Source organism: Peromyscus eremicus, chromosome 7 (genome assembly GCF_949786415.1).
Source record: "Peromyscus eremicus chromosome 7, PerEre_H2_v1, whole genome shotgun sequence".
Taxonomy (NCBI): domain Eukaryota; kingdom Metazoa; phylum Chordata; class Mammalia; order Rodentia; family Cricetidae; genus Peromyscus; species Peromyscus eremicus.
In genome coordinates this window covers 97,900,294-97,924,815 of record NC_081422.1, presented here as the reverse complement: position 1 = coordinate 97,924,815, position 24,522 = coordinate 97,900,294, and the positions used below count along the sequence as shown (strand labels likewise).

At 44.6% G+C, this 24,522-nt stretch overlaps 1 protein-coding gene across 1 annotated transcript in view; it reads left to right on the top strand.

Moving 5' to 3' along the window:
- Positions 1-15,607: 15,607 nt before the first annotated feature.
- Positions 15,608-24,522, top strand: part of Tmem108 (transmembrane protein 108) — a 166,693-nt gene continuing 157,778 nt past the window's right edge. Inside the window, exon 1 of the mRNA XM_059268483.1 lies at positions 15,608-15,698. The gene's annotated coding sequence lies outside the window, so the exon portion shown is untranslated. The remainder of the gene's footprint in view (positions 15,699-24,522) is intronic.

The window sequence follows — 24,522 nt, the reverse complement described above, 5'->3', positions numbered from 1 at the left end:
AAGAGAGAAGGTAAGGATTGGCCCTGAATTTGCTGAAAGTACATTGGAGTAGCATGGGGATGGCAGACAGCAAACAGACCACACCTGCCTGTGTGGTGATATATTGTGTACCCTAATAAACTTGCCTGAGGATCAGAGGACAGAGCCAGCCACAAATTAGACATAGAGGTCAGGCAGTGGTGGCACACACTTTAATCCCAGCACTTGAGATCTCATGCCTTTGCTTGGGAAGCACACATGCCTTTAATCCCAGGAAGTAATATGGCAGGGCAGAGAAAGGTATATAAGGTGTCAGGAAACAGGAACTCACTCTCGTTAGGCTGAGGATTTCGTAGAGGTAAGAACTAGTGGCCGCTGCTCTGCTTCTCTGATCTTTCAGCTTTCACCCCAATATTTGGCTCTGGGTTTTTTATGATAAGACCATCTAAGATTCGAACAACATACCTGCTTTGGTCTCTCTTGTTGGTTAAGATCAAGGAGGCCAGTCCCCTGCTTGTGGGGTGTTTGGGGGAGAACTGGTTGCTTTCTGGCTGGTATTTGGCAGAAGGCATTTTTCAGGGTAAGTGGGCTTCCATTTGGGCACTAACACCTCAAAGGCAAAGTCCTGTTAGGCAAGGATCTTGCTGTGTTTGCCTCAGCATCTAGAATGAAAGAGATGGTTCTGGAAAGTGGGGCTGGTAGGAAGAATGTCTGACAGCAAGTGACTGTTAGAGATGTACTCACAGGTGTTCAATCTGGGCCACACCGGGAGAGTCTGCCTAGGCTTCAGTTCACTACTGAGATTCTAACTTATTAGTCTACTTTTTACACTGTTTTTCTGGGCATAGGTTAAAAAGAATTGAGCCCTTCACTTGGGCCAGGTCCCTGAATAGGGCATAGCTTGGCTGGCTACATAGGCCACCAAGGGCTGCTACCTTCAAGACTTGCCATTTGTAGAAGAGCTGATAGAGAGCTAGGGATATGGCTTATTTTGTGGAGAGCTTATTGGCATGGAAACCCCGGGTTTGTCCCCAGCATTACACAAGTTAGGAATGGTGTGTTATTCTTGCAACCCCAGACTCAGGAGGAGGCAGGAGAATTAAATGTTCAAGGTCACCCTTAGCTGTATGGTGAATTTGAGGCCAGCCTGGGCTCCATGAGACCTTATAGGAAAAGAAAGGGGAAAGCTGATGGAACATCTAGTCAGCTGACTGCACTTTGCTGTCACTGCTAAGGTTAGCCAGGTGCTGTGTCCTTACACTTTTGCTGGCTCTTAGGACCTATTTGGAAACCCACCCACCCTGCCCCATTTCTTAAGTATCCGGGTCAGCCCAGCGCCCTCCTGTGGCAGGTTCATATACTACTGTGACTGTTATACACCTCTTCCAGACAAAGCATGCCATCTAACATCAGTGTTAAACTGCCACCCAGTCATGACCCTCAAACTGGCCTTTCGTTCTCTCCTCCACCTGCCTCCAAAAGCTGTTTCCTATGATCTTTTCAAAACAGAAGCTCCATCATGTCCCTTCTTGACTGAAAATCCTTCAGTGATTTCTCAAGGGTGTTGAATAACTCCTCACCCCAGCTTGCTTAGCCTCTGTCCTGGATATCATCTTATACCAGCCTTGTCCTTTTGACTAAGCTCACCCACCTTGTTCTTCCTCTAGTGCTTCATGCTCCCACACTGGCACCTGTGTGAAGGCTCTTTCTATGCCCTGGAGTGTCTGTCTGCTGGTCTTCCTTTCACATGACTGGCTTCCCCAAACCTTCAGATCTCAGCTAACATCACCTTACAAGGCACATTAGTACTCCTACCCAATCACTCCTGAAAATATTCTATTGTCCATTTCCTTCCATTAAAAATCCACTCATGGCCTCTCATAGATACTCTCTGTTGTATCTGCCACAATAAGAATAAGGCCTGCCTGAAAAGCCCAGGGTTCAGTTGATGTACATTGAATGACTGTCATGGGGCAAATGCCCCACACATGTTAGCTATTATTAATTATATTAGATAAAAACAAAGGTGTGAAGTTTCAGTACAATTGGGTTTCCATTTGTATGTGATTCTTTGCAGTGATGTGCTCACGGAAGACTGGAGGCACAAATCTTTCATTTTTTTTTTCAAGAAAATACAGAACATTGAAATCCAGTCTAGCTATCTCTGTCACAGCGTATCTACCAATACTTTTCTCCCTTCCCACCACCTACCCAAAGAACTCTCCTCTGTGGTCAGGACAGCACCCTTGGAACCTGTGTGAAGTTGTAGAAGAGGCTGGGAATCCTTAGAGTAACCACTTGATTATTTGCATGTCTACTATTCCTATGCAGCTGAAGCGGGAGGGTGAAAAGTTTCTAGTGAATTCTAATCAGAGTGGTATTTAAGGAATGCCACAGTAACTAAGCTGAACTGATGCAGTTCTGAATACTAGGTACCTTTGTTCAATACATGAAGGGCAGATCTCCTTGGTGGGTGTCCTGTGACAGGCATTAAGCTCAGGATTGGAGAAAGTCTCTACGTCACAGGTGTATACACTAAAACCACATATCTACTTGGTAGCCACCTAATTGATGCTACGAGATGTAGTTACTAACTTGCTTTATTAATTCATTTTTAATTACTGCTAATTAGAAACAACCCGAGAGAGAAGGGAACTGTCAGACTTAAAGAACATGATACCAGTTGTTCTGGCGTGAGCAGACCAAGGATGGCCAACAATCCCTAAAATGGAGTGTCAGGTCCTGTTTCACCCTGAATCATTTCTTCAGAAGGGCGTCCTGTCTCCCACCAGCCATCAGTGCTCTTTGTTCGACTCCCTTCTGTCCAACACCCGTTTGCAGGACAGATGCTTAGGATTACAGGATATCATCTTGCGGAAGTCAGGGCTACCCCGGCAGCATCTCCAGGTCAGGCAGAACATCTTTTCCGAGCCCTTGGCTTCATTAGCACACTGCTGGGTGCTGACCTCAACTGACTCATCGGGTTATGAGCACAGTTGGGAATGGGAATTATTTCCCCGGGGGATCCCGGCTGAATAATAGCTATCATTTGTATGCAGTTAAATGATTTGCAGAGTGGCACGGCTCAGAGCTCCCAGCTGCATTCTATTTCTGGAAGCCTGTGAAGCAGTTTGTTGAGCATGTGCTTTCTAGAAGGTAAGGTGGACGTGGTGGCCGCATCTGGAGTCGGGGCTGTCTCCTACCGCATACAGATTTTGGTTGAGGTCTGCAGCTAAAGAATGGAGGTTTAATGTCTCTCTCCTGCTTTCCAGACCCTTGCCTGTCAGTTCTTTTTTGCTACCTGCCACAGTCTTGAGCCTCCAGATCCTGCCAAAGGAAAAGAGCTGGACATGAATATTCATGAGGGACTGAACTTCAGAAAGCCAAGGTCAGGAAACCCTCTTTCTCAGAGGGGTTTTTGGCATGTTGCCTGGCTTTCCTCATCTTTTAGTCCACTCCTTCTGAGGAAGTTAACAGATACAGCAGCCTCATGTCAAGATAATGTGGAAGGCAACAGTGGGTTCCCCCAAGATGGTACAGGGGTTCCCAGCCCAACATGTATCATTCATAGCTTTGGTGCCCACATATGCCTCACGAGATGTCCTAGCTAGGCCACTGATGACTGTCCTAGACTTAATCAAGGGTTCCAAGGGCTTCCTCTCAACCCCTGAACCTTCCTGCACTAGCAGACCAGATTTACACAAAATCAGCTGCAGTCTTGAAGACTGCAGCGGGGTGGGGAACTATTTTATCCCTTGACTTCCTGAGGGTAGAGGGGTTGACAGGCTTCTTCCCTGGGATGTGGGGACTTGGAAACTTTGAAAGATGGACTTCCCTCTCTACTCTCATTATTCTCTTTCAGGCCAGTCCAAAATAAGGTAGACAGTTCCTGAGGAAAGACTCCTGAAGTTGTACTCTGGCCTCCACAGTCAGATTCACACACACACACACACACACACACACACACACACACACTCACACACTCACAGAGCCATGGGGAGATTTGCAAATAATAATCAAAAAGGCAATGTCCCACTCTTATCTCCTCTATGTGACTCTTCTATGTGGCTCACTTTCAGGAAGAAGCGTCCATGAGTTTACCCCAGTTCCAGCCATGTTATAATTGGATAATTATATTCTGTGTTTCTCTGTTTTCCAAGCTTTCTACAATAAGCATGTATTTCCTTTGTACTCAGAAAAGCAATTATTATAAACAAAACCCTAACATAAATGAAGCCCTGAAATATTCTCTCTGTAGGAAAGGGACTTGTGTCGTTCATTATTTCGTCCCCAGTTTCTGTGCACCTGAGGCATCTCAGGACTGTGAATGGTCCCAGTTTCTGTGCTCCTGAGGCATCTCAGGGCTGTGAACGGTCGCAGTTTCTGAGCCTTGCTCCTGGAGATGCTAATTCGGTTGCTCTGGGAGGAGATGAAGCTACCAAGGAAGGTGGACACTGGTCCTAGAGTAAGCTATGCTGGAGAGCATTGTGAGAATCTCCACTGTGGCTTCTCACAAGGGACAGAGTCTATGTTGCAGTTGAAATCCCCCCTCCTTTCCCCCTCCACGCAGGCTCCAGTTGTTTCTACCTGGGAAGAGCATGTCTGGTTCAGTTTCCTGACATGTCATTTAAGCTCCTGGGACTTGGAAAAGGCAATTATCTATCAAATACCAGATGGCTATGTAGATTAGCCCCAGTGAGCAAAAACATAGAGATGTGAACAAAAGCTGGTGATTAGCTGGTTGAGTAGCAACAGGCCCTCTCTGTGCAGATGCACTGGAAACAAGGGCAGAAGCAGATCTTAATGTCTTTATTTTCTTGGGTTCATTAACAATGCATTCATTATTTTAGTACTGTTCTGATGTAAATAGTGGAGAGATAAGGAGAAAGTGCTACATCCTATACCACAACATTCTTGCTTTTATGTGTTTTCTTTATATTTTTATGGTAGGAGATGACAGTGTTACGTTCCATCCGGTTGTAAAGAATAGTAATGTGTGCTTCCTGGGAGGGTTTTATTTTACCCCAAATTAAGCATTTAAAAGCTCAGTTTATGTGACTATGAAAGCACTGATGTCTGCCCTGTGTGGTGCATGCACAGGACTATGCCACACGAAAAAGGAAAAATGGCCAAAGCCACTCAAAATATTTGAGGCTGCCATTCCAGTTGTGCTTGGTTTTAAAAAAGGAGGGCCTGCACTTTTCTAAGATGCTCCCTGTTGAGCCCTGCTACAGACCTAGGGTTTGCCATCTGTCAGTTAACTGACCCCTGAGTACAGAGAAGAAGGACTACAGATAATTTAAAACAGTTACACCAAACCTAGCAAACTGCATTGTCAAAATCTTAAAGCATCAATATATTAAGTTTAAAGTGTACCCGATATTTAGAACTATCAGCATTCAAAAGCATCACCCCCAAGCATTTAACTATTGGTATCATGTAAACTGTAATCATCATTTGACTTCTTCAATGCAGAGATCTTTTGAAAAGGTCAAATTCTTGCTCCACTATACTACTTTTTTAAATGGAAGAGCAGTCGTTTCAAGGTATGGTAAGAGATCATATCTGTTTACATACATTCCTATGACTGTCAGAGATATCGGTATCGTTTCTGCGTTGTGGGATTATTTTGACAATTCATTATATGTATTTTGGGGGACATGGTTGACCTGGCTCCTTCACAATCAAGCATTGAACCCCATATTGCCCCTCACCCATTTGCAATGTTCAAGTGGTAAAGATTAGGCCGGGAAAGGCAATAACTGTGATTGACAAGGTGCCTCAACTTGTTCATGACTTGATTTTTTAAAAATCATTAGCTTCTTTATGAGTCTGAGGTCATTGGTTCTGGCGATGCCTCTCTGGCACTGGATAACTCACCTCCGGGTAGGTGGTAATTGTGGTAACAGACCTGCCATCGATTGGCGTCTCCATGTCAGTTTACCCACACAAAGTAGGTAGAGGGAGCAGTTGGCCAACTTGTAGGGCAGGGGTGGTAAGGTTTCAGGGGGGCTGTGTCAGTTTTCCTTGAGGCAAAAATAATGAAGGCAACCTCCCCACAGCATTTCTTTGGTTCTTCTGTGTCTTTTGTGATTCCACAAGTTTTATGACAGTTTCTATTTCTGTGAAAACAGTCACTGGTATCCTAGTCTGATGGAGGTTGCCTTGAGTTTATAGCTCACTTTTTGTGGCATAGTCATTTTAACACTATTAATTTTTTTAGTCCCTGAATATGGGCTAGTTTTATGTGTGTGCATGTGTATGTATGTGTTTGTGTTTGTATGTGTTTATATTGTGTTTGTGTGGTTTTGGATGTATGTATATGTATCTGTGTGTGTGTGTATGTCTTTGTGTGTGTGTTTATGTGTATGTGTGCATGTGTCTCTGTTGTATGGTTTTTTTGATCAGTGTTTTATCATTTTCATAATAAAGATCTTTCATTCCTTAGTTAAATTCATTCTTAAATACCTTATTTTGGCAGCTTTTATGACTTGTATTGCTTTCTTGATTTTCTATTCATCACGTCTATTGTTAGTAAATAAAAATGCTGCCTTTTTTAACACTAATTTTCTATCCTTCAATCTTACTGAATTTTGTTGGTCCTAACAGCTTTTTAATGAAATATTTAAGTTTCACTATGTTTAAATCATGTCTTTATAAACATGAATAATTTTACATCCTTCGTTCCAATCTGAGCACCTTTTATTTCTTTGCTAATTGCTGGAGCTAAGACTTCCAACACAGACTGTAGAGAATGGAGAGTACCTTCCTTGTCTCATTCCAGATCTTGGAGGAAATGCCTTTTCCCTTCAGGAGGATATTGCCTGTGGGTTTTTATTATGTAGCTTTATTATTATGAGGTATGTTCCTTCAATGCTTAATTTGTTAGAGGTTTTATCATGAAGGTGTGTTGAATCTCAACAAATACTCTGTGTCTATTGTGCTCATGTTTTGTTCTGCAGTCTCTTGGTGAGATGTAGTATGCTTATGATTTGCACGTGTGAGACTGTCTCTCCAGAACTCCTGTTTGATCATGATGTATAACCTTTTCCCACGTGCTGTTGGCTTCGCTTTGTTGTTTTATTGGTTCATCAGGGGGATGGTCTATATTTTTTTGTTACAACCTAGACTGGTTTTAGTATCAGGGTAGCATCAGCCTTGCAAAAACAGTTTGGCAAAGTTCTTTCATTTTTGTTTGAAATATACAATGGGTTAAATGAGAAATGTCCCCCAAAAGCTCCCACATTTGAACCCTTGGCCCCCAGTTGATGGCATTGTCCAGGAAGGTTTAGGTGGTGAAGCTGTGCCAGAGGGAGTACATGAGGGGTGGGCTTTGAGAGCTTAGAGCCCCATCCAACTTCCAGCTCTCCCCTTCCCTTCCCCTCCCCTCCCTCCCTTTCCCCTTCCCTTCCCCTCCCCTCCCCTCTCCTCTCTTCCCCTCCCCTCCCCTCCCCTCCCTTCCCCTCCCTTCCCCTCTCCACTCCTCCCTTCCCCTCCCCTCTGTTTTATGTTGATGGTTGGAAAATGTGATCTCTCAGCTTCCTGCTCTGACTGCCTGCTACCCTGCCTCCCTGCCATTGTGGAACTATAAGCCAAGACAAACTGCTTCTTTGGTCATGGTGTTTTATCACAACAACAGAATAGTAGCCTATGAAGAATGTTTTTTTAAAAATTGAGAAAAAAAAATCTCTTTTTGAAGTGTTTCCTAGAATTCAGTTATGCATCTCTCAGATCTTGTATTCCATTTTGATGGAAGACTTTTTAATTATTGCTTCAATCTCACTACTCACTGTTCATCTGTTTAGATTCTCTGTTCCTTCTTTTCAGTCTTGGTAGGTTGTAGGTGTGCAGGGATTGATGCATTTCTTCTAGGTTTTCTGATTTGTTAATTATTCATTGCAGAAAGCTTTGAGAAACTCTGCATAGGGGCTTGAGAGAAATCGCCTGAAAATTCAACAGACATCTGTTTAGTTACAGCCATGGAGTGACTCCATTTGTTACAAATTCTGAAGTGACTCTTGAATGAGCCACATATAACTAATCATCTCATTTGTGGCAATTCCACACTTAGAATTAAACAGATACAAAAGGCTGTAGTCTCATAATTTTCTACTTGAGAACTTAAGTTTCCTCATTCTCCGATTTGTGAGTCTCATTTACTGCCTTTGGTGTGCAAAGTTCTCATGATGTATATTGATACAGGCTTTGATGGAAGTGGTGGTGCTGATGATAGTTAACACCTTTTCAGCATTTTCCAGATGCCGACACTGTAAACAGACATTCCTCTAACCGACCGCCTAGTCCCAAATAACCACTCTGAGGCTTACATTAATTGTAAATGCTCAGCCAATAGCTCAGGCTTATTACTAACTAGCTCTTACATTTTAAATTAACCCATATTCCTTATTTACGCTCTGCCACATGGTGGTACCTTTATTAGCATGGCATGTTCATCTCCAGCTCCCTCTGTGTCTGCTGGTGACTCCTCACTCCATTCTTCTCCTTCCCAGCATCCTTAGTTTGATTACCCTGACTATACTTCCTGCCTAGCTACTGGCCAATCAGCATTTTATTAAACCAATTTGAGTGACAAATCTTTACAGTGTACAAGAGAATTATTCTACAGCATGACACTGCTCTGAGTTCTCTCAAATCACCCTTACAATGATTCCTTTAGAAAAAGTCACCATCAGCATCAGCCCCTTTTACAGCATTAGTTTCCCAGGGGCATGTAGCTTACAATTGGCAGGACCAAGAATGGACCCTGGACAGTCTTCCTCCAGAGTCCTGATCTTTAAGCAACACCCTTGCCTGCTTCTCCTTAGAGAAATTATTGGACATTGATGGTTTTAAAGCTAGTATTCAGATAGCCACTACAAGTGTTGTTGGAGAAATACAGGACTCATACAAGTGGCTGTCCACAAAACATCTGGTAGAATTAGACAACAATGCCATGATAGGGGCCACCTGGCTTATGAAGCCGAGTCCTGACATGAAATTTCTGAAGCGATTTCATTGCAATGATGTTATGAACATTTTATAAGGGATTCAGGATAGTGTATGGTGATTTGATTCAAAAATTACACATCCAAAAGCACTTGATTTCTTTTTGTTTTTTTGTTTTTGTTTTTTTTTTTGTTTTTTTTTTTTGTTTTTTTTTTTTTGTTTTTCGAGACAGGGTTTCTCTGTGTAGCTTTGTGCCTTTCCTAGAACTCACTTGGTAGCCCAGGCTGGCCTCGAACTCAGAGATCCACCTGGCTCTGCCTCCCGAGTGCTGGAATTAAAGGCGTGCGCCACCACTGCCCGGCTGATTTCTTTTTTATATGGGGAATAAGTGTCATTTTTCAGTAGTCTCCAGATAAAGAAAACCCACATTAGATAAGTGGTGTACTTGATAGTTATCACCAGTCTCCCTGGCACAGTAAGCCAGGTAACAGTAGGAACTTGGTGCTGCCAAGTGTAGGGGAAGTTGTAAGAAAGCCCAGCCAGGATCCAGCATCTCTCTGTGCCCATCACCCCAGGCTTCTTTATCCCTCCCAATTATAGGGAAAGAAAGAACCTGTCCCAGCAGTCGCGTGGGGGGGGGGGGGGGGGGGCTTGTCACTCATGCAGCTGCTCTGCACTTCTTTTTATAGCAGGAAGTATGCACTGACTTCCTCTCCAGTTGACAGCTTCCTTCCTCAGTTTATGCCTCATGGTGGCAAAACCCATGTGGCTTCCGAAGTCACGCCAAGCTAAGGGTCACTTCTTCATCTCTGACATTGGCTTTTCCGTATTCTGGACCCAGGGGTTGCCCTGTATCATTACAAAGAAAGAAGATATCACAAGTCTCTTTTTTGCTTTGTTTTTTGTTTTTCTTTTTTTAATTAAGGGATTTTTCTATTCATTTTACATACCAACCAATTTTTTTTGAGAATTATATTCACAGGTACCATATTTACATTATTTCCATCCCTTCATCTCCCCCATCCACTCTTCTTGGTGATATATTGTGTCCCCCAATATATTGTGCATCCTAATAAACTTATCTGGGGTCAGAGGACAGAACAGCCACTAGATAGACATAGAGGCCAGAAAATGGTGGCACATACACCTTTAATCCTATCACTCGGGAGGCAGAGATCCATCCGGATCTCTGTGAGTTCAAAGCCACACTGGAAACAGCCAGGCATGGTCACTCATGCCTTTAATCCCAGGAAGTGATGGCAGAAAGCAGAAAGGTATATAAGGCGTGAAAATCAGGAACTAGAATGGTTAAGCTTTCAGGCTTTTGAGCAGCAGTTCAGCTGAGAGGCATCCAGTCTGAGGAAACAGAATAAGCTGAGGAATTGGCAAGGTGAGGTGGCTGTGGCTTGTTCTGTTTCTCTGATCTTTCAGAATTCACCCCAACACCCAGGTTTGTTTTTATTAATAAGACCTTCTAAAGATTTGTGTTACACTCTTTTCCTGTCTGCCCTCAAATTCATTACTTCCTACTTCTTAAGTTATTGTTGTTATATGTATATACACACCCTCCTGAGTCCATTTATTATTGTTTGTATGTACACATGTTTAGGGCTGACCACTTGAGGTCATCAGAGAGTTTGTCCCTGGAGAAAACTGATTAACCCTTTCTTGGCAGCCATTTACTGCCTCCTGGTGTTCATCCAGGGGTGGGGCCTTATGAAATTCCCCTTATCCATGTTGACATGGCCAGTTTTGTTTAGCCAGCCATTGTTAAGATCTCATGAGTGCAGCATCCCTGTTGTGTCTAGAAGACTCTAGCAGCAGGCATCGTGGTCTTCTGGTCCTTACAGTCTTCCCACCTCCCCATCTGAGAAGTTCCTGAGCCTTAGGTATAGGAGGTGCATTATATAAATCAGGACTGGGCACCCAGCTGTCATTTATCCTCTACATTTTGGCCAGTTCTAGATCTCTGTAACAGTTTCCAACTGCTGAAAAAAAAATCCTTTTTGATGAAAAAAAAATTCTTTGCAAGAGCCACACTTATAATATCCTTATAAATATTTAGAATGCAATTAGAAAATAAATTGGCTTAGGAAAATGGCAGAATTAGGTTCTCCTCTGGGGTCTGTGACCCCTCCAGCCATGAGTAGTTGGGTAGGTTTACTAAGCATGAATTCTCTCCTAATTAAGTAGCTACTAGTTACTTCCTAAGATAAAAATGGCACTTTTGCAGCCCTGGGACTTCCTGCCTGGCTGGTCAATGTTGTGGGTTATAAGCTTTACAGCTGTGTAGGATTGTTGATTGCTTTCCGCCTTTGGAGCCTGCAATGCAGGTTTTGACACTGTGTTCTTGGGGAGGAGGCGGCAGGTCAGTCCTAGCTTGATTCTTCCAGGTGAATTGTGTGGTGTCTTCAGCAATAGGGTCTTACCTTCAAATGATGGAGGCATGCGGGGGCAATGGCAATAGCTTATGTCGTTTGGGAGACTCTTATGTTCCCCTGACCAGCAAGTAGAGGCAATTCCCCATGCCTGGCACTGGGATTTTTGTTAGTGTCTATGGCTCTTGCAAGGAACATCATCACCCTATGTGATGTCACTCCATTTAAATTATATGAGTCACATAGTATATGTGTATTTTTAAGTAAGACTAAAACACAGTGTTTACTCATGGCCTTTTCCAACCTCCTTAGTGTTGTTGCCCATCCTTTCTTCCTCTCCCTCTGTATTACCCTCCCTCTCCCCTCCTTTTAGAGGGGACAGTAGGACACAGGTACCATAAAAGGAATAATGGGAAAGATGGGGGAAGGACTTTAATTGGGGGTGGGAGAGGGGAAGCAATTTTAAGCACATTTAAATGGAACTGATATTTTTAAAAAATAGAAGAAAGTGATTATATTCTAAGAATATTAAATTCATCAGATTAAATCCAGAACACAGATTTCAGTCCAACAGAGGATAGAAGACTATTTATCATTGCCATAAAAACCTTGGACTTTGGTAGATGGAATCAAGACTAACTGACTATCCAGCTTAAAGTTATGCCGAGTCTAGTTTGAGGAAATGTTGCCACATAGTCCCGCAGTGATTCAACTAATTAGAATTAAACTTCACCATTTATGTGTTGGAGCCTGAAGATTGGAACAAGACTGGCATTGAAACAGAAGGTACATATCCTAGAATACCTCTTTGGCCAGAGCAGAATTTTAAGCCACAGATAAATGGTCTTTGGTAGTAGACTTTGTGACTCAGTCTCAAATCTGCCCCCACCCAACAGTCCACCAGATAGCTCTTGCCCTATCTGGGGCACCCCGCCACCCTGCCACACCCCCACACCCCACCCCTCACCCCTCACCCCCCACCCCACCCCCGCCTCACCTGGCTTGATCCACCATCCTGCTGCTATTATCTGACAAATCTTTCAAGGCCCAGTTGTCTCTGCATATCGGATTTCATTCTGGTTCAGCGGCCCCAGAGCCTGTCCTTCTCAGTGGTCGATCCATTAGCCGCACGGCACTGAGGGAAGGTTAACTTTTCCCTTTAGTACTCATGACCCCAGGGGGTGTATAAAAGATGAGATTTCTGCTTGCATCGAAGAAAATGCTGGTTTGAGTTCTCCCCAGAGAGCCCCTCTAAGTATAAACATGAAAAGGTTCGCTCAGAAGACCTGGTGGGGATCCCCTTTAGAGAGAATGGCCTGAGATTCCAGTGAGGCTCTGTCACATGGCACATCTCAGCAAAACATGAGACAGGTACTAGGAAGTCCGGGGAACATTAGCAACTGGCACCCGGTTATTGCAATCAGGTTTTATATGTCTTAGTCTGAAGGTTCATGACGTGATTATGTGCTCATGGCCTTGTGGCTTTAAGCACACAGCATTGTGTGTTCAGTTGGCTGTCGTGTGCTGGAGAGGTCTCACGTCCAGTAAGATTCACTCTTCTCTCATCCCAGGAACACGGGGCTCAGCTAAGGTATATGTCCCTCTGTCCCTTCAGTGGACCCTCCAAAGTCATAGGAAGAGCTGTTGTATATCAACATCCATGACTTAATTTAGTTATTGCTCTAGCAATGGAAACTGACAAGATAGTGACATTGAAAACCTGGCTCTGTCCCTTTATCTGCTCCTTAGATAAGGAGGAGTCAGCTCAACAGATTCACTAGAAAAAGATTAGTCAGCAAAAACAATAATGTTCTTATTAATAAAATCAAACCCGAGGCCAGTTATTGAGGTCAATGCTGGTAGATCAGAGAGACAGAACAAGCCACATCTATCTCACCTTGCCAATTCCTCAGCTGGTCCTGTTTCCTCAGACTAGAAGCTTCTGTGTCCTCATCCCAATGGCTCTCAGCTGAATTGCTGCTCCAAAGCCTGAAAGCTTAACCAGCCAAATGCTTAACCAGACAAATGCTGCTAGTTTCTGGTCCTCACGCCTTATAAACCTTTATGCTTTCTACCACCACTCCCTGGGATTAAAGGCTGCTTTCTGGGATTAAAGGCGTGAGTCACCATGCCTGGCTGTTTCCAATGTGGCCTTGAACTCACAGAGATCCAGAGGGATTTCTGTCTCTGGAATGCTAGGATTAAAGGCGTGTGCTAACATTTTCTAGCCTAAGTATCTTGTGGCTTTTCTGTTCTCTGACCCCAGATAAGTTTATTAAGGTACACAATATTTTGGGGAACACAATACCACCACATTTCCTCTCTTTTTGTCTAAAATTTAAAAAAGCTTGTAACTAATACAAGAAAAACTATCTAATAACTATATACAATATATACAGTCAAAAATTACATTAACCATGTCTAGTCCATTAACACTTGACAGATTCAGATAAAAACTCTATTATATATTAACAATGTCCAGTCCAGTAACATCTGATAAACTCAGACCAAAAAATTTTCATTACTTATCTTATTTAAAACAAGTAGTTCCTTTTTAAAAGTAGATTCCATAATCTCCCTTTTTATCTTATCATATCCATATTCTCTTTTTTCTTTCCATAATACATTCAGTAGTCTACCTTTTATCATTTTTATATCTTCTCCTTTTTCTTCAGTGTAGATTCAGTGATCTACCTATTTATCCTATTATTTCTTTATCTTTTTTCTCAGAGTAGATTCGATGATCTATCTCATACCTATATTCTCTTTTTCTTTCTGCTTTCTAGGGGTGAAGATATCTTTAGGGAATCTTGAAAAGAAAATTTTTGAGTTACTTGTCAAGTCCTGTATCATTTGTCCAGTCAGGGCTTGGAAAAGTTCAGGGCTTGTTACAAGTCCTTGCTCGAGTAGTCTGTCAGACTGGATTATCTCAGCTAGCCATCTTGAAATTGTCCTAAACAGTTTGTAGTCCAAAGTCAATCTTTCCTTGGTGTTAACCAGCTTAATGGCTTTACCATAGTCCATGTGGATTGTCATTGCAGGATCCTGTCATCTTTTTGAAGATTTCAAAGTCACTGTTAGGCGTGGTCATGGTTCCCTGCAGACTTTTTTTTTTTTTTTTTTTTTGTGCCTCCTCTGTGGTTTGGAGTAATCACAGTCTGATAAATGTCTGTCTCTCAGAACCATGAACATTCTTCCCTAGAATAGAAAATCTTCACAGCAATTTCTCCCCACCGTTTGTCTTGCCAAACTTTTCCAAACTGACCTTGCTGATGCTTTCTTGTAACACGATGGTCCTGGCAATTCTTCTCTGAACCAGCAGCAGTAAACCGTTTGTCCCAGGTAGCAGTATCATTGCAGTCACCAACACGATGAGAAGAAGCCAGCAACTCAGAGTAGCAGCCACTGCCTCATGGTCCCACCACTGTTTGTGGTTCAGTCCAGGCCAAAGCTTCTCCCAAGCCTCCTAGGCTGGCCTCAAACTTGGGATCCTCCTGCCTCTGCCTCCTTCAGCAAATCCTACTGGCGTGCACCACCACAAAAGGCACTTTTTTGTGAATTCGTACCACACAACGTTGGGCGCCAGATGTAGCATGAATCTTATATGTTCTTATTAATAAAATAAGACTGTAAGAAAAATGAAAGAATAGCCTCCCTCTGTTCTGCCCAGAGTAGAGATGGGAGGAGAAATAAGAGGACATGGACCATCTCTAGAAGTCTCTGAGTTTTGGTGTTGGAGACAGGAATGCAAGGAAAGCTTGCAGGTATGAGACTCTACCATGCGTACTCATGGGTCTGGGGCTGGCCCCAGAGCCTGCTCCAGCCAGTGCATGGCAACAGTTAGCATGCAACAGGGGTGCTGGGTGAGCAGCTGCACAGATGTGGGGGTAGACCACTGGGCAGGGGTGACCTAGTGTGTGGCACAGACTCTGGGGTCTGCAGCCGAGGCTGAGGAAGGGATGAGCCCTCGGGGGAGATGGCGGCATGGCTGGATATGAAAGAAGTGGCAAGACTTGTATTTCACCACCAGAGACCACGAGGACTTATGGCTGCAGGAAACAAGGGCCATTTCTGTGGAGCACTGGATGTCTGGCAGTATATAATAAAGGCTTGTCTCAGGGTCTGCTCCCCATGCCCCACCAAGGACTGGGGTGACTGGGATGCAGCTGTAGGAAGAGAGGTCTGTTGTGGGAGTTCGCTCCGCCCATGACCTTGAGCTATCTGGCCTGATAGAGGTGGTGCTTTTTATCTGCCTATGTGACTGCTTACAAGGGAGGAGGAAGGGGGTTGAGCTCTCTTGGGTGGTGAAAACCAGATCAGGTGTCATGAAGCGTCATGTGATTGGTCCCCAGCTTTCCAAGGACTGTGCAACTGGATTCACCTTATCCTGTATCAGTGAGTCTGTTTTCCCCATAGAATCCCTTAATAAATTGATAGATCTAGACCACTGAGTTCTTGTTATAGTGGTCTGAACATTTTCTAATCAACCTTTTGTCTAAATTATTGAATTGAGCCAAATTTTTAGTTGGATTAGACATTCAGTTACAGTAAAAGCTATTGCATCAGATGTGATCAGAATCAATTTTTTAAAAGTGATTAAAACAGAAGCATAAGTAATGTATGAACCCATCTATAACTTAAACATTTTATGCTAATTTAATGTAAATCTACATTAGAAATCTTTTCATGTAGGGCTGAGACCTTTTTAAAAAACTTTTTTTGCTTATTTCTCTTCCAGTTAGAGCTCTCAGTGCTGCTTTCTAGAATAGACCTGCCTTCTAACGGAAAGTCTACAGCTTCAACCTGTGTTTCTGGGCTGGGTCAAGAACTCTTTGGGATACTTGCAAAGAAATTTAAGGGTAGAAACTTAGCTTTCTACACACACATACACACACACACACACACACATGTGTATATTTATATTTATATATATATGTATGTATGTATATATATAATCAACTTGACACCTCATTGGTTCTGTGTGTGTTTTTCTGACCTGTCTCTCCTTTTAACACAAGGCCTCCTCCACTCTGCCTATAGCCCGCATTGGAAATGTTTGAGCCACTTTTGTTGGGGAAAGTAGCTTCTTGATTGGGTCCAAGCTGCAAACTCACTGATGAGTGGTTTCCCTGTCAGATGGACACGTTGGTGTTTGCAGCTTATCCATTTCCACTTCCCCCTACTCTACCTCTGCTTCTGCCTAGCTCCAATAGTCATGTTTAACTCTCTCACACTGAGTATCCTTCAAGCTTCTCAATGGAGACCTGAAACTTCTAATAAGGCAGAGGATGTAGTCAGTAAATCAGAGCCGACCTCCTTCCAGGCTGGATGATGGAGCAGAGAACAACTTGTGTTGTTTGGTTTGGTATTGTTTACTCAAGAGCCATTGTTGCTCACATGCCAGGCACTGTTAAGGCTGATTTCATATTATCAATTATTATTTCTGGTCTCTTTATTGACACACTTTTGAATTTTACTCCCAGAGTATTGATGGGCAGGATTGATGAACTCCCCCAAACAATTTGAACCAATATGTTCACTTCTGTCTCTAGTATAAACCCACTTGGTCATATGTTCCAGCTGTTCCAGCTGTAAACCGTGCCTGAGAGCTATGTAATAGGAAACTATCATAAAAGGTGTAGTATCCGCTACTGGTCTAGCATTGGTTTTGATGCCTTCAAAAGGCTTAGAAATTGAAACCCAGTTTAAAACATGGCCCATCTTATTTGTGAGTAGGAACAGAAATGTCAGTTGAGAGCATAATGTGACAGATGTCAGGAAAATGTGTCCCTCTACTGATTTGTGCCTTTATCCCTGGGAAACTCAGGGAAGGAAGGAAGTCTTTCCAATCCAAATTTCCCTCCTGATAAAACGTTGGCACGAGCCTTTCTAATCCTAGGTTTCGAGTCTTAAATTTTGCTAGATGGTGCATACATTAAGGGTCTGATGCTTTAAATATCATCATATTGCTTCCAGACGCTTGAGGGTTTGACATGCGAATTAATGTATACCATCCTCCCCCCCCACCCCGCTCCCTGTGTGTATGAATATGTATGTGAAGTGTATACTACCTCATCCATTCATAGCAGAGTCAGAGGTACAGTGAGTCACTTCCTAACCCTGTCTTTTCACACTGTAACAGGAAGGGCTCATGTCGGATTTCAACTCTTCCTGGGTGCAACATTCTCTTAGTTTACTAGGGAAGAATTTTGAGTCCACCGGTTTGTGCCCTTCATATATAGACTTGACTAAGGTTTTCTGTCTTGAGAGTCTAGAATATGGCTCCCATCTGCATAATTTTGTTGCATTTTAATATATGTAAAGAAGTAGTTAAGATTAAAGGCTTTTTGACTAAATTCCTTGTATATATCTAAACTCAGTCTTTACCACTACTATTCCTGCCAATACCAGTGCTTAGAAATCTCAGCTAAGAAGCTACATAACACAACAGTGTTACCATTTGGACTCCAGTAACGGCTGTCCCTGGCTCATTAGCATAAGGCATGGTCTTGATTGTGATTGGAGAGCCACAAGGCTGATTTCCAAATCTCCACCCACTTTCAAGAGACTGCCCCTCTACTTTCCTATAGGCTTTCCGTGTATCTGAACCCCAGTTGTCAGAAGAGGGACATGAGAGCCAGAGAGATGTTTTGGTGGGTAAAGCTCTTGCCTCACAAGCCTTGAGGACTCATTTCAACCCCCAAACCCATACAAAGCCAGATACAGTAACATGTATCTGTAGGAGAGGGGGGGGAGAATTCTGGAATGTTTACAGGCCCTAGCCAGGCCTACATAGGCACACACCAGGTAACCCTGCCTCTGTGATTCAAGCTTGGCCTCTGGCCTCCACACATGCACTGTGACATGCACATGCCCACACTTACATGTGTGACTTGCACATGTAACTTGCGTACAGATCTGTGTGTGCACACACATGCACATGCAACACACACACACGAGCTTTTTAAGAGAAAAGACAGGATCAGTCAGTAGCTTTTGTGTGCGCATATACACACACATGATCCCTCATATGCTATTTCTTCCCCAGAGCCATGATGAGCTGTCATTAGGCTTAATTCTGCCTCTGACCGCTGGCACGCGAGCCAAAACTAGGCTTCGCTCCTTTTCTCAGTTCTCACACCCCATTGACATTGAAGCTAATTTGTCACAGTGACACTAAGGAATGTTATTATTCAAAGCTGAATTTAAAAAGAGAATTTATAGAGAACAAAACCAATAAGCCAAGCAGCCCTGACATTTAATTTTCTTGGAAACCTTTCCCATTGAACTAGGCAAGTCTGCACACTACGTGTTTTCAAAATGGAAAGTAGCATTGTAGTAGGGTAATCTCGTATAAATGATGAGTGAAGCTTGGAAAGAGGATGTGTGCTGTGAGTGTCCCTCCCCTTCTGTCCCTCCCCTTCCCTTCCTGTGGCTGTCCCTCCCCCCTCCCCTTCCCTCCCCTCCCTTTCCCTTGCTGTGACTGCCCCTCCCCTCCCCTCCCCTCCCCTCCCCTCCCCTCCCCTCCCCTTCCCTTCCCTTGCTGTGACTGTCCCTCCCCACCCCTCCCCTTCCCTTGCTGTGACTATCCCTCCCCTCCCCTTCCCTTGCTGTGACTGTCCCTCCCCACCCTTCCCCTTCCCTTCCCTTGCTGTGACTGTCCCTCCCCTCCCCTTCCTTCCCTTCCCTTGCTGTGACTATCCCTCCCCTCCCCTTCCCTTCCCTTGCTGTGACTGTCCCTTCCCTCCCCTCCCCTTCCCTTGCTGTGACTGTCCCTCCCCTCCCCTTCCCTTCCCTTCCCTTGCTGTGAGTGTCCCTCCCCACCCTTCCCCTTCCCTTCCCTTGCTGTGACTATCCCTCCCCTCCCCTTCCCTTCCCTTGCTGTGACTGTCCCTTCCCTCCCCTCCCCTTCCCTTGCTGTGACTGTCCCTCCCCACCCTTCCCCTTCCCTTGCTGTGACTGTCCCTCCCCTCCCCTTCCCTTCCCTTGCTGTGACTGTCCCTCCCCACCCTTCCCCTTCCCTTTCCTTGCTGTGACTGTCCCTCCCCTCCCCTTCCCTTCCCTTGCTGTGACTGTCCCTTCCCTCCCCTCCCCTTCCCTTGCTGTGACTGTCCCTCCCCACCCTTCCCCTTCCCTTGCTGTGACTGTCCCTCCCCTCCCCTTCCCTTCCCTTGCTGTGACTGCCCCTCCCCACCCTTCCCCTTCCCTTCCCTTGCTGTGACTGTCCCTCCCCTCCCCTTCCCTTCCCTTGCTGTGACTGTCCCTTCCCTCCCCTCCCCTTCCCTTGCTGTGACTGTCCCTCCCCACCCTTCCCCTTCCCTTGCTGTGACTGTCCCTCCCCTCCCCTTCCCTTCCCTTGCTGTGACTGCCCCTCCCCACCCCTCCCCTTCCCTTGCTGTGACTATCCCTTCCCTCCACTTCCCTTGCTGTGACTATCCCTTCCCTTCCCTTCCCTTGCTGTGACTGTCCCTCCCCTCCCCTTCCCTTCCCTTGCTGTGACTGTCCCTCCCCTCCCCTTCCCTTCCCTTGCTGTGACTGTCCCTTCCCTCCCCTTCCCTTCCCTTGCTGTGACTGTCCCTCCCCTCCCCTCCCCTTCCCTTCCTGTGACTATCCCTTCCCTCCCCTTCCCTTCCCTTCCTGTGGCTGTCCCTCCCCTCCCCTTCCCTTCCCTTGCTGTGACTGTCCCTCCCCACCCCTCCCCTTCCCTTGCTGTGACTATCCCTTCCCTCCCCTTCCCTTGCTGTGACTATCCCTTCCTTCCCCTTCCCTTCCTGTGACTGCCCCTCCCCACCCTTCCCCTTCCCTGGTTCCCCCTCCCCTGCTCTGAAATCACAGTGTGGGTTTAGGATTTCAAAGATGATATATTAGGTTTTTTTTACTTTGTTCCTTTTCTCATAGGAATGGAATGTTGGTAGAAGTGTAGGAAGAAGTTTTGTATTTTATTTTGTCACAAATTTCACATTTATTCTATTTAAAATGTTTTCCAGCCCTTGAACCCAGAGAACTAATGAACACTGTCTGTGTCTTATGCTTCAGAATTCTAATTTGAATTAGTTAGGACTAGTTGGGAACCCTGGCTCCTGCAGGTGAACTAAGTGTATTGAAGGAACAGTATTTAGAATGCATCAGGCTTCCTGTTTTAGTCAGAGTAGGCAATGTTAGTTGCTTTAACAAAAATCTTTACATCTCAGCAGTTGATATGGTAAAAGATTATTTGTTTTTCCTATCCAAGCGTAATAGGGTTTGGAAACAAGTGAGCTGGAGAGTTAGATAGCCTTTTGGGGCTCAGAATTTGTTTATAATGTAGGTTAGCTAACTTCGGGGTGCCAGCACTGTTCCGTCCACCTCTTAGTGAAAGATTGTAGGAGGTTGTGCAGGCGAAGGATAGGTAGGTCTTCCAAGCCATTGCCTAGAGTTAACCTTAGTGCCAGGGAGTTTTGGGAATGTGTTTGGTTCTAGGACATGCAGATAGAAGTGAGTTTGGTGAACACAGACTCTCAGCTCTGCCTTGGGTTCCCTTCTCCCTTCCTCCAAGCAATAGTGTCTGTAGACCTAGTGCTCCAGTGGGATGTCTGTGATGTCACCAGGCATGTATACGATGGTTCAGTATGCGTTCCTCATTCGTATCTCCTCTCACTTGCTTTTCTCAGGAAGAGGACTTCGAAGGTAAAGTAGAGGAGGCTTCACTGCTGTCAAGGATAAGCATGTAGAAGAAGAAAGCCTGCTTGGGTCTCCATGTTTTTAAGGAATTTTGCTGGGAGTGGAGAGAGATGACTAACAGATAGGTAGACAGACAGACAGACTTCATATATGAGAAGATGAAAGAAACAGTGATGGCATTTATTTATTACTCTATTGGGCACAAAGCAAGCTGTTCCTCTGTTGGGGAGGAGAGATAATTCTAGGACTTTGAGATAACAGAAGATGCCCAGGTAAGCAAAATCAAAAGCTAGGCAGATTTCAACACTAGTTGTAATGAGATTAAAAATTATCAAGATGTCTAGTAGTAGAATTCTACTTGATATCAACTTGAGACAGAGAACTACAGAAGTCCATCCATTCATGCTCCTATGCTATGTCACCATGTGGTGTATAGAGAATTCTCAGCTCAAGCTGATACTTGGTCAGGAAGCCATATAGACACATGAAGTACTCACTCCCTAGAGGAAGCAGACAAAAAGTAGAGAAACATATTCACAGATGCTGATAGGAGCCACACAATACAGTATGCCTGTGAGTATTTAGTTTCTCCACTTAGCATCTGGCAGATCCTTCAGCAAAGCACAGTGAAGACATCAGTACTTCAGAGGGAAGTTGTAGACATGGACATCTTGGGCTCATCAAATATGGCTGTTTGTGCTTTGGCTTAGAATCCTGCACCCCAAGAAGGATGCAGAAAATGAAGTATTGCTTTCTTATTGATTAGGGTACTAACTCCATCTACCAGGAAAGGCCAGCACTGCAAGAGAAATCACATTTCTATGGCAACAGATGGCAACTTTTAACTTGACATCACATGAAAATGATTGTTTCTGTAGTCTTGAGGACTGCAATTTTGTGAATGTAGGAGTGACCTTTGATCACAGAGTTTTGTTAGCATATCTGGGCCAAGGGCTAATGTCCAGGATAAAGACCTCAGGACTTTTAATATGTCAGCCTTGATTTTAAGTACATCAGGACAAGAAGCAGCATTCGGATCATGCAAGATACTATTTCCTTCCAATAACAATGACCTTATTTTTATTCCAGAGGCATCTCAAGGATAGAAGGATAAGATGTTTCACTTTTTGAACTTCCCAGAATATTACCAGGCCCTCAGAAATGGGGTTGGGGAAAAGCTAATTAAAATACTCTATGTTCGATGTTGCTGCCCCCTTTTCCTGCTAAGTCAGTGGCCTCCTTTTTTCATTAACCCTTTTAAGTCAGGGCATTCTGTTGAGGAAACCAGCTTCCTTGTGAGCTATGCTATAGAGAATCACACACTGTCTCTGCTTTAAAACTTTACAGCAAGAAAACGGATATCCGGTACACCAGTCTTATGTAGGATTTCATGCAGTCCAAGCCAGCCTTCAATTCCAACCCTCCTTCTTCTGTCTCCCAGGTGCTGGGGTTATAGGCCTGCACAACATGCCTAGTGGCCATATCCCCTCAACAGAGATAGAGGAGGCCCTGTGTAGATAAAGAGACCTGATGTGTGCTAGTAATACTATGCGATAGGCACTTTGCTAGCTGTCTCAAGTACTCAGAGACCTGTGTGGGTTTTGTTTTTGGCTCTTGGGAATGAAGAGAGGCCTTGGCTCAGACAGGATTCATGAGAGGATCTAAACTGAGCATTTACATCTTCCAAGGCCATTGGTGCCTGACGTGAGTTGTCCTAACATATGACTCAGGGATATCAAGAGAGCTGGGTTTTTAGTTAAACAGTAGTTCTTTGAAAAGGAAAAGGAATCTTGTCAGTGCCAATCTGGATTTTTTTTTTAACCTTGGAGTGCGTTTGTGGGTGTGGGCATGGTGGAGGTCAGAGACACTCTCAGGTCGGTCCCTCACCTTCTGCTTTGTTTGAGACAGTCTCTTTGTTCATTGTTGCTGTGAGCACCAGGCTCCCTGCTCTAAGCTCTCCCAAGATTCCCCTGCCTCTGCCTCCTGTTTCTCCATAGGAACAGTGCTGAGATCACGGACATTTGCTACCACATCCGTCTTTATGTGCGTTCTGGGGATCCAAACTCAGCTTCCCACACTTCCAATGCAAAGGCTTGACCCACCAAGTCATCTACCTAGCCCTCAGCTTTGTTCTCAATAATAAAAAGCCACAGGCACTTTCCACTCAGAATTAACCGGAGGCCATGAGCAGTGTCACTGTGAACAGCACTCGGGTGGGGGGTGGGGGCCGGGGTTCTATACAACAACCAGGGAGAGGTGGTTCTGGTGAGAAAAATGTGTGAGGAGGGAAAGTCAGAGAAGAGAAGCAAGTTAATGAGGCGCAGGCTCCTAGATTCCCCAAAGCTTGCTCTCCTGCTGTGCATTCTTTGGTAAGCAAACTTTCACTGCTTTAGTGTGAAATAGAAATACTTTTAAGAACCCCTGCATATATCATTCTGATGTATGTTGGAGTAACAACTGACCACCCAGCAGCAGTCAGTGACAACCACGCAGTGTGTCTGTCACTCATGCCACATGTCAACTAGGATGGGTCACAGCTCTGCTTGATGTCATCCCATCCTGGAGCCTAGGTGATGATGTCACCTCTACCTGGAAGGTGGCCAGTTTTGTTCTGCAGAGAGGGAAATTCCCTTTTGTTAATGGATGTTAATGTTGTGCCCTGTATCTTAACGTTTCCTTCCCAACTTCCTGCTACAAGGTGTCCAGGACTCATTGTCAGTGCCCAGGAGGGAGCCACTAAAGAATTCTAAGTGTGGCATTGCAGGGATCAGTTCAGTTTTTAGAAATCAAGAGATAAGGAAGGGGGAGCAGCTGGAGACTCTTTGAGCTGCCTACTGCCAACCGCAGACCTGCTGTGAGTGAACTGGAGGGTGAAATCATGAACCTGCCACTCTGTTATTTAAAACCTGATTGCCAAAGTGCCCAACCTGCCAGAGAATCCATCCACACAGTGACCATGTGGCAGAGGGGCTCACTGCTCAGTACCACACTCTCCAGTCACCACTAGCCTCCCAGGCCCACTCCTCACACCCTGACTCAGTGTCTTCCTCTTCCAGCAGGCCCTTTTGCTGAGAGAGACCTGTGCATTCTGCATGCTCCACAACCTAAGACAACGCTAGCTGACACTTGAAGGGCCAATGCTTGGCCACAGGAAAGATTAAGGAGGACCTGACAGCATGTGGGGGTAGGGTCGTGGGGGGGGGGGTATCCTCAGTTGAGACCATTCTTCACAGTTGGCATGGAAGAGCCAGGGAGTTGGCTGGAATATGTACAAAGCTAATATGTTCATCTTGGCCACAATGAGTTGACATGGGACTCCTCTGAGATTACCTAGCTGTTGGGAAGCAGCAGAGGGCATCCACAACCAGAGCCTTGGCTCAGGTACAGAACTAGATTCGAGGAGTTTAAAGGGATCCCCTAAACTAGGCTTAACTTTTCCCCTGCCAGAGACATTTTTACACAACCTCAAGTGTGTAGGTATGTGAAATAGGTATGTAAATCAAACATTTACTGATAATGTAACATAAAGAAGTTTACTTCAAAATAATTCTTTGGTATA